We start from the raw sequence: 19,311 nt of genomic DNA, 5'->3' as shown, positions 1-19,311 counted from the left end.
TTGCTTAAATGAAATAAAAACGGTCGCCAGCCTAATTAAGCACAATAATGTGGAACATTATTATTACATAATCTGTATAGAGTTATGATTAAGGAAAGATTTTACTTCTTAGCCAAAGAATCACAATGAACTCAACTATAATCAGACAAGTGGTACAGTGATGCTAGCACTTATAAATAGTGTATGCAAGTACTCATAGAAACAGTTAACAGCTTATTTCTTCTCATTAGTAATTACTTTGTTGTAAATGAATTATGTGATCACCAAAAGTTATGAAAGTCAAAATTAAACAAGAAATGGACATGGACTTAGTCATATTTAAACAGTACTTTCCAAATAGTACAAATATTGCTAAAAGTCACTTGCAGTAGGATTTTTACACTCATTAAGAAGTAATATTGCTTCTATTTTTATGGATAAGGGCAATTACAGTAACTTTGTCTTCAATAAACAAAATTGTTCGTAGGGGCTCTCAAACTGGCTTTCCAATTTTCATCACACAAAGTAAACAAAATTCCAAATTAACTTCAACTGCAATTAATATATTCATTATTCAAGCAGGTTTATTCATTTTCAGCAACTCAAAACTTGGGATCCTTAAACTGTCCAATACCATAATGCAAACTATTCACACTTTTCTGAGACAATTTGTAAGATGCCAATTTTGGTATTATTCTTTCACTAATTTCACTCACCTTGCAGGACTTTTAAAACAATTAATGCCAGTGATTTTTCATACAGGTTCTCAAGTATGACTTTAAATGCATTTTACTCTAACCAACGTCATTAGCACAACCAGTAATTTTCACTGACAGAATTAAATGCAGTTAATCTCTGAAGCACAAATACTTTGAATTAAAAACAAATCAAACACTATGGAGGTTTTCGTAAATGCAACACTAACTTTCTCCCTTGACTTCAATTGAAAACACAGTATCTCTAGATATCTTTTTGCATTCAGAATTATCCAAACAAACAAATATTCATTTTCATCAGTTTTTAACACACAAGATTCTCGGATGTCAGTATTTATGTGGAGTGGATCCTAAGAGATATCATGAGAGGAACCAAATCAAGGATCGGACACAAGTTTCACAGAATTTGCCTTATTATTGCAAATTAAACAACACTTTAATGTACTGGTTCATACTTTGACAAAATTCTGACCTCTTATAACCTCCGAAGCGATTAATATCGGTGGCAAGTACATACCGGCTACTAGTGTCTCCTCTGGATGTAACTCTCTATTATCTTCCTTCTTAGCGACGACATTTTCAACATTAGAGCCTTTTCCATTAATAGAGCACAATTTTACAGTCGTACATATATCTGAGGCCTTTCCATATTACATCCAGGTACCGGAAGCCTCACCCGGCACCTGTGCAGCTCGCTCTATTGCTGCTCAGACCAAAACTATCCAGTGGCTAGCTGCCGACCAACTGTGCTGTTTCACTTCGCGCCCAGACTGAGCGCCACATCAACCTTTTAGCTCGCGCCAACTACTTTTTTGGCGTCCGCCATCTCACTTCCGTTGCAAATGGGAAATGCTGTTGCTTTTCACTTTATACAATACAAGTCTGTAGGTATGAACCAGCTTGTACATAGTTGTCAACAAACATCTTCTAAAAAATCTTAATATTTAAATACATTAACATGTCAACACAAAATCGACGTATTTATATAACATTTTCCTCCAATTAAAACAAAGAATTTAAACAGTAAAAAGAAAACATTTTACACAACTTTCCACTTCACTACAATATGTCAAAGACATTACATAGTGAAAATTACATACGTGACATTGAACTGAAATTATCAGTACAAAATATTTACAGTATTAACTATGGTGTCACAAAGTCGTTTAAATATCCGGGCGTAACGTTGCAAAGCGATATGAGGTGGAACGAACATGTGAAAACTGCAGTAGGGAAATCAAATGGCCGACTTCGGTTTATTCTTGAGTAATGCTTCTGTGTTTTCTAGCCGTACCAGGTCGGACTGAACGAAGACATCGGAGCAATTCAGAGAATCGCTGTTAGATTTGTTACCGGTAAGTTCGAACAAAACTTAAATGTTACGAAGATGCTTCGGGAATCAAATACTTCTTTTTAAGAAACACTATTGAGAAAATTTAGAGAACTGGCTTTTGAAGCTGACTGCTGAACGATTCTGCTCCGCCAGCTTATATCGCGCGTAAGGACCACGAAGATAAGATACGAGAGATTAGGAGTTATACGAAGGCGTACAGACAGTCAAAAAAATGGCTCTGAGCACTATGGGACTCAACTGCTGAGGTTATTAGTCCCCTAGAACTTAGAACTAGTCAAACCTAACTAACCTAAGGACATAAACATCCATGCCCGAGGCAGGATTCGAACCTGCGACCGTAGCGGTCTTGCGGTTCCAGACTGCAGCGCCTTTAACCGCACGGCCACTTCGGCCGGCTACAGACAGTCATTTTTCCCTTCGCTCTACTTGCGAGTGGAACAGGAGGGGAAATGGCGAGTAATGGTACAAGGTAACCTCCGCCACGAACCTTACGGTGGCTTGCGGAGTATCTATGTAGATGTAGATTTGACTGTTATGCGGACGCCTTGGGGACGCCTGATCATGTGATACTACTATTACTTTACCCCTTGGCGAAAGGTATTCTGATTGATTTTACGTATATCTGAAGTCCTGAAGCGGAAGAATAAGGGGACTGATTGTCGATAGGAAGCCCTCGCAGCGGATGGGGAACGAAGTTGAACGCAGATATACACTCCTGGAAATTGAAATAAGAACACCGTGAATTCATTGTCCCAGGAAGGGGAAACTTTATTGACACATTCCTGGGGTCAGATACATCACATGATCACACTGACAGAACCACAGGCACATAGACACAGGCAACAGAGCATGCACAATGTCGGCACTAGTACAGTGTATATCCACCTTTCGCAGCAATGCAGGCTGCTATTCTCCCATGGAGACGATCGTACAGATGCTGGATGTAGTCCTGTGGGACGGCTTGCCATGCCATTTCCACCTGGCGCCTCAGTTGGACCAGCGTTCGTGCTGGACGTGCAGACCGCGTGAGACGACGCTTCATCCAGTCCCAAACATGCTCAATGGGGGACAGATCCGGAGATCTTGCTGGCCAGGGTAGTTGACTTACACCTTCTAGAGTACGTTGGATGGCACGGGATACATGCGGACGTGCATTGTCCTGTTGGAACAGCAAGTTCCCTTGCCGGTCTAGGAATGGTAGAACGATGGGTTCGATGACGGTTTGGATGTACCGTGCACTATTCAGTGTCCCCTCGACGATCACCAGTGGTGTACGGCCAGTGTAGGAGATCGCTCCCCACACCATGATGCCGGGTGTTGGCCCTGTGTGCCTCGGTCGTATGCAGTCCTGATTGTGGCGCTCACCTGCACGGCGCCAAACACGCATACGAACATCATTGGCACCAAGGCCGAAGCGACTCTCATCGTTGAAGACGACACGTCTCCAATCGTCCCTCCATTCACGCCTGTCGCGACACCACTGGAGGCGGGCTGCACGATGTTGGGGCGTGAGCGGAAGACGGCCTAACGGTGTGCGGGACCGTAGCCCAGCTTCATGGAGACGGTTGCGAATGGTCCTCGCCGATACCCCAGGAGCAACAGTGTCCCTAATTTGCTGGGAAGTGGCGGTGCGGTCCCCTACGGCACTGCGTAGGATCCTACGGTCTTGGCGTGCATCCGTGCGTCGCTGCGGTCCGGTCCCAGGTCGACGGGCACGTGCACCTTCCGCCGACCACTGGCGACAACATCGATGTACTGTGGAGACCTCACGCCCCACGTGTTGAGCAATTCGGCGGTACGTCCACCCGGCCTCCCGCATGCCCATTATACGCCCTCGCTCAAAGTCCGTCAGCTGCACATACGGTTCACATCCACGCTGTCGCGGCATGCTACCAGTGTTAAAGACTGCGATGGAGCTCCGTATGCCACGGCAAACTGGCTGACACTGACGGCGGCAGTGCACAAATGCTGCGCATCTAGCGCCATTCGACGGCCAACACCGCGGTTCCTGGTGTGTCCGCTGTGCCGTGCGTGTGATCATTGCTTGTACAGCCCTCTCGCAGTGTCCGGAGCAAGTATGGTGGGTCTGACACACCGGTGTCAATGTGTTCTTTTTTCCATTTCCAGGAGTGTACTGGGGGATACAGGAATCCTTTGAACCGCAGAGCGTGTATGTCGAGCGAGTGCGTCTAGCCACCTTCGCTCTTGGTGTGTCGGTTTCGGAACTCAATACGTATCAAACATTTTAGAGCGCATGCATCCGGAGGTAAAGCCACGCCTGGCCTTTTCTTTCTGCCCCACTGATTCCACTGAATCCTAGTTTTGCCGATGAGGAGCGGAGGCGTAAGGAGCGCTTGGAGACTCCTCCAGACGCCTCGAGAATTAACTGGGCTCCTCAAGCATCCAACACATTTCATGGGAAAGGTTGTTTTCGGTGCGGCGGCCACGATCACTTGTTGCGCGGGAGTCCCGCATCACGAGCTCATAGCCCCGGCAAATGATGCCAGGTGAACAAGTAGGAGCTTGTTTCCTCATGCGCCATGGTGTGCGCGTATTCAAGCTCCCTCCGGATCTGCCCTCCTTTTATCTGTGCCCGTCTAGGACAACAACCCTTGTGTGCGCTTGTGTTAGCTCCATGTCCTTGTTCAACTATAATTGATATTTGGAGTTTGGGCATTTGTGTAAATTATCTTCCGTGCACCCCTACGCTCAGAGATGTCGTGTGGTCAATCGGCAAGAGCAGCCTCTGGTCGGCGAGGCGCACCGTAATTTGTCCATTTGTAATTTCTCGTGGCCCGTTACGCTCTTGCTTGTTAAAGATCTAATGCTCAGTTTGTTGTTCAGATGAGATTTTATTCAGAAAAAGTGGATTCTTCGCCTAGTGACAAGATATTCTTTTGCACTCGCAGTTGCACAGGTGTGGTAGATTCGATAAATTGTAACTCAGGTGAATTTGACGTGGTCCATCTTGAGCGGGGTCAGGCTGGGCTGTTGTTGAATGTGTTACGGGAGATTCCCGAGATTTTCTCTAGCAAGTCGGGGATCACTAACATCGTACAGTACCAAATACGCTTTGCTGACGATATTCCGGTGTGACAGTCTCTTCATCGCCTCTAGCCATCCAAAATGAAAATCTTGAGACAGAAATTGGCGAGTATGTTGAAGGAGGGGGTCATTAGGCCGTCTACATCCCCCTACACGTCACCGATTTTTCTCCTTCCTAAAGCTCAGTATCAGGACTACATGTCGGTGGTTGATTATAGAATCCTTTATATAAACGTTATCTTAGAATGTGTCCCCTTGCCGGATCTCCATAACTGCTTTATCTTGTTTTCGGGGACAAAGTGGTTCACGGTGCTTGATCTCAACCAAGCTTAGTATCAGATTCATCTTACCGAGGAGTCTAAACATGTCACTGCGTTCTGCACTGGTTGGAACCTTTATGATTTCGACTGGGTGCTGTTCGGCTCGTTCACTGGGACGGTTGTTTTGTCTCGTTTATTAGATCGTGGGCGACTTGAAGTTTTCTTGTGTCTTTAATTACCTCGATGATGCTCTCATTTACAGTCAGTCATTTCAGGATCACATTTCCCATCTTCGGGAGGTCCCCTCCAAGTTTCGGAATGCGGGGTTGACCGTTAAATCGTCCAAGATTACACTTGCTAGGAAACAGGTGTCCTTTCAGAGCCATTTAATTTCCGCAGACAGCATTAGGATTGACCAGGAACGATCTAAGATGCTGAAGAAATTTCCTCAGTCTCGAAATATGGTGATAGCCAGTTTTATTGGAATGACGAATTACTTTCGCAGTTTTGTCCCTGATTATGCCCAGATAGCCGCTGCCCTGAATAAACTACGTAGGGAGGAGAAGAAATTTGTCTGGTTTGAGAACCAGCAGGCGGCTTTTGAAGCTATCAAGACCGCTATCACCAACCCGCCGGTCTTAGCCCTGCCGGATTTCGACAAAAGATCTATCAGATCTGCCCGCGAAAGGCAAAGGTCCCGAGTTCGAGTCTCGGTCGGGCACACAGTTTTAATCTGCCAGGAAGTTTCAAAAGATCTATCGTTCAAACTGATGCCTCCAGTGCCGTTATTGCTGCGGTGCTGTTGCAAGAGGATCAAGGTATAAGAAGCCCATTAGCTTTTGCGTCTAGAAGGTTGTCTGGTCCTGAGCTTAATTACTCCGTTTATGAGTGCGAGGCTCTGGCTCTGCTTTTCGCCTTAGAGAAGTTCCACTTCCATCCTGAGCACAGGGGATTTCATCTCGAGATGAACAATCAGGCCGTAAGTTGGGTGTTGGCTCGACCAAGGAACACTGGTAGGATTGCCCGATGGGCGGTCTGCACCTCTACATTTCATTTCAAGATGCGACACGTAAAAGGACCTCACAACCAAGTCGGCGACACCGTCGGTCGCATGTTTCAGGAGGAGAGCGCTGTAGAGAAAAAGGACTTCAGTGAGTCTCACCTGGTTGTGTGTACCGTTCTGCCTGAGGTTCCCTAATTGTTTGAGGACCTTAAAACGAAACAGGGTCAATATCTATTGTGGGGTCCGTTAAGAAAGCAACTCTTATCTGGTGTAGAGTTTAGCAACTACTCCATCAGGAATGGCATACTATGTAAACGCGTTAAAGAAGCTGGGGACTTCAAAATTTGTTTGCCTCAGGAGCTGGTGCCTCCCGTTTTCCATTATTTTCACAACTCTGTAGTGGGAACACATCTGTGCCTACATAAAACATTGGAAAAAGTTAAGGCTCACCTCACTTGGCTCACGTTGTATATCAGGAGATTAGTGGGTGAGTGTGGAGCCTGTAAGAATGCTAAATCGAGTAATAGTCCTCCGAAGGGATTGTTACAATCAGAGCATAAGGAGAACCCTAAGGACAAACTCTTTATTGATTACGTAGGGCCTCTTCCTCGTACCAAGAAGGCGAACCGAAGTATTTTGATGGTTGTTGACACGTTTTCTAGATTTGTATGGTTAATTGCTAGTCCTGGGTTCACGGTGGCCTTTACGACTGCACTCGTGTTCAGCTGGTATGGACTCTTCAAGTCAGACCCGTGGTCTAGGGGTTTAACATGAGAAAAATATGCCGTCGCTGTGGCTCAGCGTGTTCGGTCAGAGGATTAGCTGCCCTCTGTAATAAAAAAAAAACTGATTCAACGGCTGAACGTTGAACTTGAACGCATGTCATGGGACATCCGTGCCGAACAAATGCAACGAACAATATCGAAAAAAATAAGATCAAAGACAAAAAAAGGGGGTAGCGTCTTTGATTCATAATCGAAATGTCTTCGGTCCCGGTTTCGAATCCCGCCGCTGCTTAAATTTTGATTAATAATTAGCATTGGCGGCCGAAGACTTCCGGCATAAGAAATCACCCTCATTCTGCCAACGGCCTTGCCAAAGAGGACGGAGGAGCCGACAGAGGTTAAGGGCACTCTCTTGTCCTAGGGGTGGGAAAATGCCCCTACACGCGGAAGAATCAGCAATGATCAACTGCATGAGGATACAGAAGGCAATGGAAACCACTGCATTAAAGACACGTGACGTGTATCAACAGGACTTGTAGCCTGTAATTGAAGAAGTGTCATGATGACCTCTCTATCGGCAAAAAAGTCCGAAATAGTCCCCCATTCGGATCTCCGGGAGGGGACTGCCAAGGGGAAGGTTACCATGAGAAAAAGATTGAATAATCAACGAAAGGATAACGTTCTACTAGTCGGGGCGTGGAACGTCAGAAGCTTTAACGTGGTAGGAAAACTAGAAAATCTGAAAAGGGAAAAGCAAAGGATCAATCTAGATATAGTAGGGGCCTGTGAAGTGAAGGGAAAAGAAGACAAGGATTTCTGGTCAGATGAGTATAGGGTAATATCAACAGCAGCAGAAAATAGTATAAAGGGAGTAGGATTCGTTATGAATAGGAAGGAAGGGCAGAGAGTGTGTTACTGTGAACAGTTCAGTGACAGGGTTGTTCTTATCAGAATCGACAGGAAACCAACACCGACAACGATAGTTCAGGTATACATGCCGACGTCGAAAGCTGAAGATGAAGAGATAGAGAAAGTATATAAGGATATTGAAAGGATAGTACAGGACATAAAGGGAGATGAAAATCTATTAGTCGTGGGTGACTGGAATGCAGGGAAAGAGTAGAAGAAAATACTACAATAGAATATGGGCTTGGGACAAGGAATGAGAGAGGAGAAAGACTAATTAAGTTCTGTAACAAGTTTCAGATAGTAATAGCGAATACTCTGTTCAAGAATCACAAGAGGCGGACGTATACTTGGAAAAGGCCGGTTGTATCAGGAAGATTTCAGTTGGATTACATCATGGTCATACAGGGATTCCGAAATCAGATACTGGATTGTAAGGTGTCCCAGGAGCAGATATAGACACAGATCACAACATACAAGTGATGAAGAGTAGGCTGAAGTTTAATACATAAGTCAGGGAGAATCAATATGCAAAGAAGTGGGATAGGGAAGTACTAAGGAATGACGTTATACGGTTGAAGTTCTAAGGGTAGAGATACAGTAGTAAGGATAGCTCAGTAGGCAGTACAGTTGAAGAGGAATGGACATCTCTAAAAAGGGCCATCACAGAAGTTGGGAGCAAGCGAGAGACCTCCACGTGAGCAGTTACTGTTTTCGCCTTCGAATGCATCTTCACGTGCCTTGATCACTGCCGGTGCTCCCTGGAAAAACTAATTGGTCCTTTACAATTAGGCTTACTCCCGCAGAAGGCGATTTAAATATAATTCCAACAGTGATTACGAAATTAACAACTACATGAAACCCTATAGAAACGGCCCTGTTCAGAGCCAGCCTGGAAACGTGCTCAGAATATGTCAACTGAATGTTGAGGGACTGACCAGAAATAAGGGCGAAATACTATCTACAATTTTGAGAGAGAATAGGGCGGACGTCTTAGCGCTGCAAGAGACTCGTACTGAAGATGACAACGTTCTGTGGAAGCGAGGGCGCATCCCAGGTTATAAATTATTGTCCCGAATTAACCACCCTCAATATGCAGTTGCCAGCTTTGTCCGCAACAACTTAAAGGATGTCTCAGTTATTCTCGAGGAGAAATCAGACAAAGAAAACGTAATGGTAGCGGTAATTCAGATCGGAAATATAAAAATAGCAAATATCTACAAACCACCGAATAGCACTTGGCGCAAACAACTCCCAGTGCTAGAACACCATGCAGTATATGTAGGCGATTTTAACAGCCATAGTTATGAGTGGGGCTGTGCCGAAGAGGATGAAAATGGTAGAAGTGTGGCAGAGTGGATGGAAGCAAACAACATAAAGCTCCATTATGATGCAAAGGGAAAAGGCACATTCAGGTCTGGAAGATGGGGTACAGAGAGCACACCTGACCTCTGCCTGTCAGCTGTGGACCCTTCGGAGAGTAGTGGCGGAACTATCTTCAGAAAGGTATACATCTACATCTACATCTACATTTATACTCCGCAAGCCACCCAACAGTGTGTGGCGGAGGGCTTTTTACGTGCCACTGTCATTACCTGCCTTTTCTGTTCCAGTCGCGTATGGTTCGCGGGAAGAACGACTGTCTGAAAGCCTCCGTGCGCGCTCGAATCTCTCTTATTTTACATTCGTGATCTCCTAGGGAGGTATAAGTAGGGGGAAGCAATATATTCGATACCTCATCCAGAAACGCACCCTCTCGAAACCTGGCGAGCAAGCTACACCGCGATGCAGAGCGCCTCGCTTGCAGAATCTGCCACTTGAGTTTGCTAAACATCTCCGTAACGCTATCACGGTTACCAAATAACCCTGTGACGAAACGGGCCGCTCTTCTTTGGATCTTCTCTATCTCTTCCGTCAACCCGATCTGGTACGGATCCCACACTGATGAGCAATACTCAAGTATAGGTCGAACGAGTGTTTTGTAAGCCACCTTCTTTGTTGATGGACTACATTTTCTAACGACTCTCCCAGTGAATCTCAACCTGGTACCCGCCTTACCAACAATTAATTTTATGTGATCATTCCACTTCAAATCGTTCCGCACGCATACTCCCAGATATTTTCCAGAAGTAACTGCTATCAGTGTTTGTTCCGCTATCATATAATCATACAATAAAGGATCCTTCTTTCTATGTATTCACAATACATTACATTTATCTATGTTAAGGGCCAGTTGCCACTCCCTGCACCAAGTGCCTATACGCTGCAGATCTTCCTGCATTTCGCTACAATTTTCTCATGCTGCAACTTCTCTGTATACTACAGCATCATCCGCGAAAAGCCGCATGGAACTTCCGACACTATCTACTAGGTCATTTATATATATTGTGAAAAGCAATGGTCCCATAACACTCCCCTGTGGCACGCCAGAGGTTACCTTAACGTCTGTAGACGTCTCTCCATTGATAACAACATGCTGTGTTCTGTTTGCTAAAAACTCTTCAATCCACCCACACAGCTTGTCTGATATTCCGTAGGCTCTTACTTTGTTTATCAGGCAACAGTGCGGAACTGTATCGAACGCCTTCCGGAAGTCAAGGAAAATAGCATCTACCTGGGAGCCGGTATCTAATATTTTCTGGGTCTCATGAACAAATAAAGCGAGTTGGGTCTCACACGATCGTTGTTTCCGGAATCCATGTTAATTCCTACAGAGTAGATTCTGGGTTTCCAAAAACGACATGATACGCGAGCAAAAAACATGTTCTAAAATTCTACAACAAATCGACGTCAGAGATATAGGCCTATAGTTTTTCGCATCTGCTCGACGACCCTTCTTGAAGACTGGGACTACCTGTGCTCTTTTTCAATCATTTGGAACCTTTCGTTCCTCTAGAGACTTGCGGTACACGGCTGTTAGAAGGGGGCAAGTTCTTTCGCGTACCCTGTGTAGAATCGAATTGGTATCCCGTCAGGTCCAGTGGACGTTCCTCTGTTGAGTGATTCCAGTTGCTTTTCTATTCCTTGGACACTTATTTCGATGTCAGCCATTTGTTCGTTTGAACGAGGATTTAGAGAAGGAACTGCAGTGCGGTCTTCCTCTGTGAAACAGCTTTGGAAAAAGGTGTTTAGTATTTCAGCTTTACGCGTGTCATCCTCTGTTTCAATGCCATCATCATCCCGGAGTGTCTGTATATGCTGTTTCGAGCCACTTACTGATTTAACGTAAGACCAGAACTTCCTAGGATTTTTTGTCATGTCGGTACATAGAATTTTACTTTCGAATTCACTGAACGCTTCACGCATAGCCCTCCTTACTCTAATTTTGACATCGTTTAGCTTCTGTTTGTCTGAGAGGTTTTGGCTGCGTTTAAACTTGGAGTGAAGCTCTCTTTGCTTTCGCAGTAGTTTCATAACTTTGTTGTTGAACCACGGTGGGTTTTTCCCGTCCCTCACAGTTTTACTCGGCACGTACCTGTCTAAAACGCATTTTACGATTGCCTTGAACTTTTTCCATAAACATTCAACATTGTCATTGTCGGAACAGAAATTTTCGTTTTGATCTGTTAGGTAGTCTGAAATCTGCCTTCTATTACTCTCGCTAAACAGATATACCTTCCTCCCTTTTTTATATTCCTATTAACTTCCATATTCAGGGATGCTGCAACGGCCTTATGATCACTGACTCCGTGTTCTGCACTTACAGAGTCCAAAAGTTCTGGTCTGTTTGTTATCAGTAGGTCCAAGATGTTATCTCCACAAATCGGTTCTCTGTTTAATTGCTCGAGGTATAATGTCACTCGATGCTCTGTCCCTACCACCCGTCCTAAACATCTGAGTGACTTTCCCAGAAGCCGACATCGCCCCATTCTCATCTCCTACGGGCTACACATTCCCCCAGTGCGATCTGCTCCTGTATCCCGCTGGAACTTTCAAAAAGCAGCTGGTCGAGTTAATTACACAGGTCCCTGCACTTCCAAAATCATACTCAAAGCTTTTAAAGATCGTAATATCTACTGCCAAAAAGAGCATACCCAGAGGATGCCGGGAAGAATACATTCCTGGCTGGAATTAAGAGATCAACCAGCTTTTTAACCAATTCAAGGAAAGTGGAGACCAAGAAACAGCTATGAACCTTATGAATTCCTTGAATGAACAAAGAAGAGAAAAATGGCATAAAGAAACAAGGGACCTCGATTTCACACACTCCAGTAGAAAAGAACTGACGCCGATTCACGAACTTGGAGAAGACCCTTCCCACAACAAAGAAAACTCGACGGTCTCATGCAACTCAATCACCAGTCACTAAGTGAGAGTTTCCAAGGTCCCAACACATAAAGCAAATCTTCGGCAAGTAAAGAGAGAGCTTATGGAAGTCAAGAAATCTCTGGAACATAACCTGGAATTCTCTTCTCCATGTACAATCACTAAACTGGAGACAGCCCTTAAGCATACGAAATGTAGAAAAGCTGCAGGTGCAGATGGGTTTTACCCTGAATTTTGGGTGCACAGTGGACCGGTAACGCGAAATTGGCTAGTTTGCCTTTTTAACGAAATTCTTCGTTCAGCGACATTATAGAAAAAATTTAAAAGAGCAAAAATTATTATCAAAAATCCAGGGAAAGATGGAATAGCTGCAGAACACTTCCGCCTAGTCAGCACGGATTCAGAACATATCGTTCTTGTGAAACACAACTAGCTCTTTATACTCATGAAGTAATAAGTGCTGTCCACAGGGGATGTCAAATTGATTCCATATTTTTAGATTTCCAGAAGGCTTTCGACACCGTTCCTCACAAGCGTCTTCTAAGCAAACTGCGCGCCTACGGAGTATCGCCTCAGTTGTGCGACTGGATTCTTGATTTCCTGTCAGAAAGGTAGTAATAGACGGAAAGTCATCGAGTAAAACAGATGTAATATCTGGCGTTCCCCCAGGAAGTGTCATAGGCCCTCTATTGTTCCTGATATATATTAACGACATAGGAGACAATCTGAGTAGCCGTCTAAAATTGTTTGCAGATGATACTGTCATTTACCATCTTGTAAAGTCATCAGATGATCAAAATGACTTGCAAAATGATTTAGATAAGATATCTGTATGGTGCGAAAAGTGACAGTTGACCCTGAATTAAGAAAAGTGTGAAGTTATTCACATGAGTATTAAAAGAAATCAGCTAAATTTAGATTACGCAATAAGTCAAACAAATCTGAAGGCTGTAAATTCAGCTAAATACTTAGGGATTACAATTACAAATAACCCAAATTGTAACGATCACATAGATAATATTGTGGATAGAGCAAACCAAAGACTGCGATTCATTGGCAGAAGACTTAGAATGTGCAACAGGTCTACTAAAGAGACTGCTTACACCACGCTTGTCCTCCCTGTTCTGGAGTATTGCTGTGCGGTGTGGGAACCGCATCAGGTGGGACTGGCGGATGACATGGAAAAAGTACAAAGAAGGGCAGCTCGTTTTGTATTATCGTGAAATTGGGGAGATAGTGTCACAGACATGATACGTGAATTGGAGTGGCAATGGTTAAAACAAAGGCGTTTTTCGTTGCGACGGGATCTTCTCATGAAATTTCAGTCACCAGTATTCTCCTCCGGTTGCGAAAACATTCTGTTGGTACCCATGAGAAATGATCATCACGATAAAATGAGAGAAATCAGGGCTAGCACAGAAAAATTGATTGTGCTCGTTTTTCCCGTGTGCCGTTCAAGAGTGGAACGGTAGAGAGACAGCTCGAACGTGGTTCATTGAACGTTGTGCCAGGCCCTTTATTGTGGATAGCAGAGTAATCATGTAGATGTAAATGTAGATGTAGATAATGTTTCACAGAACAAAAAGGTGCCGGCCGGTGTGGCCGTGCGGTTCTCGGCGCGTCAGTCTGGAACCGCGTGACCGCTACGGTCGCAGGTTCGAATCCTGCCTCGGGCATGGATGTGTGTGATGTCCTTAGGTTAGATAGATTTAAGTAGTTCTAAGTTCTAGGGGACTGATGACCACAGATGTTAAGACCCATAGTGCTCAGAGCCATTTGATCCATTTTTTTAACAAAAAGGTTATCGTCCTAATGAAAGACTAGGCGAATGGGTCACCGATTGTGGAGTTCGTGTGTGTGAGATGCAAGACGTAAGCGTATCGCATACTGGAAGGTGCCCCCAGAGGCGGGAGAAGTATGTACGTCGTACGGCATCAGGGGTTCTCGAGATTCAAGACGATTTTCAGGGTCTGTATAGCGGCGCTGGTGGTGCTCCACGGCAGCCGCCGCACATGGTGCAGCTAATGATGAATGGACGGTGGAAGGTTTTTTTTTCTAGTCATAGTTATCAGCAATAGTAATAGTGTGTAAGTTTAAGGTATCTCTGCACTGAAAATATTAAAACCAGATTGTATCGAGCTATAGTTACTAATATCTCTGCATTGAAATATTAGAACCAAATTGCATGTCAAGAACTAAATTGTATCTCAAAAAGCAACATATACGTGAAGAATCAAATTCTACCTGTGAAAATTGATAAAAGAAAAATTCGTTACCTTACGTCTTTGTTTTTGTCATTTGCAGAAAACCGATCTGCAAGACACAGATGACATTAGTTTTAAACATCAGTGCTGTTAAGGAGGTAAAGCTTCAGTTGGAGAATAACAAAAAAAACTAATGCTTGCATTAGATTATGCCTATCATGTAGCATGTGTTTCGTTATGGGAGCGGGCAGCACATGACCGTGTCCCCTTCCAGAGACATATAGCAAGTATGTTTAAAATTGTATCTCCTTTGCTTGAGGAGAACCACAGACGTTTCTGGGTAAAGTTACGTACTAACAAAGTGTGAAAGAAAAAGTACACAGATTGTCAGGTAAAAACTTTTTTAATTTTTCATTTAACTTAACAGCAGTTTTATATTCCCATAAGCAGACACAACTTCTTCAGGCAATGGATCGCCAGGTAAAAAATCTTTTATTTTTCATTTAACTTAACAGTAATTTTATATTCTCATAAGCAGACACAACTTTTTCAGGCAATGGAGAGCAGAACACACGTAAAATTTCACGTCTTGAATAGCAGCAAACTTGAACCTTCGACGCATACATGTAATCATCTTCTCGTATTTGTCATAGATTATGGTATCCGTGTTGTCGAATAATAGAAGCGACCTCACCGTATCTTTATAGGGTATATTAGATTCATCCTAGTGAATTCAATGGTAGAAACATGTTAACCACTTTACGCTCCTTCGTGTTTTAGGACATTTCACATCCTAGATGGACGTCGGCAACGCAATGCTTCCTGAGAATGTCTCTATTATACCAGCACCTTCTGTGTATGACACGAATGCAACAGTCTTTAAGTATGAACTGTCCATGTTCATCTCACATAAACCCTGAGCGTCTGTTATGATGTTCACACGTTAAGATGCCATTGTGAAATGCCCTTGTTCAATTATACAGCTCGTTGCACAACCATGGTGAGCGGGCAATAGTTAACAAAACAGTCGTGTAGAACTAGGACAAACGTTGCAGCGTGTTCCGGGAAACCTTCCGAAGGTTGTACAGTGTCAAGTACATTTGAAAGATTGGCCGTCACTCGTGTAATTCTAATCATACATATAAGTTGTTAACTGCATGTATGTGAACGTGCTCTAGACCCACCACTCTTGTATCTTGACCATTGTGTAGCAGAAATCAGCCATTGGACAGCCCAGTCTCCAGAAATGATACGACATTGCGGTGCAGCTGGTCACCACACGGCATCACCAATTAATGGATCGTCACAAGTCGAAGTTGCGCTAGGGGTTTGCTGATTTTGGTAGTTCCATATTGAATTAGGGCGAGGCTAGGGTGTTGTTCGCTAAACCTGCACGAGATGGGCGCTCGGCGTAGTTTCTTTGGGGGGAGCTGTGTGCACCACTGATCATAGGCGGGAGTTCAGCAGAGATTTGGATTTGATTCCTGGTGGCGTCAGACAAGTTGTAGTGCAGATTTACTGTGTGGTGATCTGAAATGCTGATGAATAGGCGGATAGTGAGTTCGAATGATTTTTCGTGAAGATCTGTGATCTACTTTTGTTTGGCTAGGTTCCAACAATAGCGTTCCACTCCTACAAAATATCTCAATTGTGGCAATGGCGATTTGTGGGATTTTGATTTGGTGAGAGGGTACATTAATATTTGTAATGACGAAGGGTCGCATGTATAGAATAGCAAGTCCATGTGCTAGTGTTTGCTATTGGTGTGGTATTTTGTGCTATTAGAATTATTCGATTTTCCGTAATTAACTGTTAGTTCACTGTTTGGCACTCCTAGAGGTGACCAGGAGGTTGCAAGTTTGTTATTTCATAGTGTGCTGTAGTGTTGCATGGAGCGAGGTAATGTCTCGATAGCAATTTTGGTTTAAATGTCGCACTGACAGAAATATTCACATATTTTGCTTGGCCTTCGGTTGTTGCCCGAAAGTATTTAAAACCGCACCTTTGCACAGTTTGGTTGTTATAAAGTTGAGACAACTCATGGAACCATCAATATAAAGCGCGTAGTGATACTGAGACTTGGAAGTTAATGAAAGTGGGGTTTGCTGCTAAAATTTTTCACTGAGGATTATAAAGGGGCGCTTTTCGTCTACGCCTGAAGAAGTTTAGGTTTGCAATTTTTGAATGAATGTTAATGTAAGGTTATGGTCCAAAGTAGCGATGGAATTTAGGATTTTTGTTTTGTCTTTGTTGTCTTGCTCTTACCGTACAGTGATAAAGTATGTGCAGCTTTGATCAAAGGAATCGAACTTTAGAATCTACGAAAATCTTTATTTGAGCAGTATTATATACGATAGTGACTGATATTATTCAATTTCGTTTGAAGTAATAGAATGGTTGATTTTGACAGATAGCCGGCCGGTGTGGCAGAGCGGTTCTAGGCGCTTCAGTCTGGAACCGCGCGACCGCTACGGTCGCAGGCTCGAATCCTGCCTCGGGCATGGACGTATGTGATGTCCTTAGGTTAGTTAGGTTTAAGTAGTTCTAAGTTCTAGGGGACTGATGACTTCAGATGTTAAGTCCCATAGTGCTCAGCCTTTTTTTTTTTTCGGATAAGTACGAAAATATGAAAAGAGAGGTTATCTTTGGAAGAGTAAGATAATGATTTCGTTTGATAATTAACTGACGGAATTCAATCCTGCTTAAACGATATTACTGTGCTTTTATTTGAAAAGAGAATATTAGTGGCAGTGTTTTGAGAGAACTCTACAAAATTTTACGGCGCCTATCAACACTGATTTGTTAGTATTGTGACAGTATGGAACTTGAAATCGTAAGCAACGATTCAAAGATAGCGACTGACTGTTTTAGGCAGACAGGATAACGAACTCTGACGGAATTATTACAGATTGACATACAGAGAACACTTTACTTCGAAAATAGCTTAATACACTCGACTATGTCAGAAGTTATATTTTGCAAGAACGAACTCTATTACGTCTGTATGTAAGGAATTGAGTTTCACTTAAAAGAACGCTACGAAAGAAATAATTAGACATTGAATATAGCATATGCTTTTGATCGCACACCTAGCTACGGAGGTTTTGTTTACAGTCGAAATGTTCAGAAAGTTAAACAATTAAACGAATTGTCTATAAACTTCACTGTATCCAATTTTCGGATACTAACCTCGCTCCCACTTTACGAATCCAAGAGTCGTCTTGCTGTTCCTGGCGCGAATTCTTTGCCAGTCGTTTTAATTCCCGTTCATACTCTAACAGCTGGAATATTTATGTATTGTAAGTTCCTTACCATATTCTGTACAATCTGAGGACTCCTTCATACCTATGAGTAATCGTGACAAAGCGTCTGGTACTTCATTCTCAACTCCTTTTACGCACCGTATTTCTATGTCATAAGCTTGAAGGAATAAAGCCCAACCTATTAGTCGGTCATGTAAGACCTTACTGGACATCAAAACTTGAAAGCCTAATGGTCCCCATATATTGCTAACTTGTGCCCATAAAATAAATACTTCAACATCTTTACCGACCACACCATGGCAAATCTTCCTTTTGCATGGTTGAATTATTCCTTTCACTCATGTTTAGCGTCCTGCTAGCGAATGCAAGAGTCAGTATTTGGCACTCACCATCCACCCCAAACTCTTGGAACATCTAACAACCAATGATATATATCGATGCATCAACTGCTAAACAAAATTTCTTATTTAAATCAGGATGCCCAAGAATCGATGCCTTTATTAACGCATATTTTTTGCTTCTCATTTGGCATGACACTGCTCATTCCACAACCAATGCGTTAAGCTTTATACTACTCATCACATGACTAGGAAAGTAACGCCTATAATATTCTACTAAGCCAAAGAAAGACTTAAACTGTTTCCTGTTTCTAAGAGTGTGGCACTCACGAATAGCTTGTAGCTTCTTAGGATCAGGTCCAATACCTTTACGGCTAACTAAATACCCTAAGAATTCAATCTCGCTACAAACAAAATGGGCCCTTGAGGACTCAACTGTTATGACTTCTGAAATTTTCCCGGCGTATTTCTTCTTCTAAAAATTTCCGGGTATGCAGCCGGATCCCGTTGACATTCTGCCACGATATTTCAGCCCAGAGACGTCCGGCCATCATCAGGTGAGTACACAACTACTGAAGAGCCCAGTTTTTTTTTTCTTCTTTATTGAATTTCAATTCCCCCCGAAGGGGGCGGGCTGGCAGCAGCTTAGTATGCCGCTCTTCAGCCTACAGACTTTGTTAGAAAGATGAAGAGAATAAATAATAAAAACAGGCGATAAAGTCGGAGACTTAAAGAGTAACATGGCGAAAAAAGAAGAGCCCAGGTGCAGTCGCGGTATTTATGCCGAATCTCGCGCATGTGAAATGTACTGGCATCCTACAGCGCATGCTTCAGGTGTTGACATGTGCGGCATAGCCGAGTTGTACGTGCTGCCCTCGGTGGTGAAAATAAAAGATCATCTAGTCATCGATTCCGCTGTGATTGTATCTCCAGGCGTCAAGCTGCCATCACCCAGCAGAAACAGCCGGTGTTCTCAGTACCTTAACACATCGAGCGCATGTAATATCGGATGATGAAAACCTTCACGCAGAATTAGAACACTTGGAGAAGGTTTTTAAAGAGAATGGCTACACTTCACGCCAAATAAGGAAGGCCATGCGGAACTGTCATAACAAGAAGAAACGCACTGAGGACGCTGATGACAACTTTAAATCAACTGCGTTTCTTCCATACGCCGGGAATGTGTCGTCGAAAATAGGCCGATTACTGAAGAAAAATAAAATCAAGGTTATCTTCCGTCCACCAGCGAAGA

Source organism: Schistocerca nitens, chromosome 2 (genome assembly GCF_023898315.1).
Source record: "Schistocerca nitens isolate TAMUIC-IGC-003100 chromosome 2, iqSchNite1.1, whole genome shotgun sequence".
Classification (NCBI taxonomy): Eukaryota; Metazoa; Arthropoda; class Insecta; order Orthoptera; family Acrididae; genus Schistocerca; species Schistocerca nitens.
Note: the sequence above shows the minus strand (reverse complement) of the source record.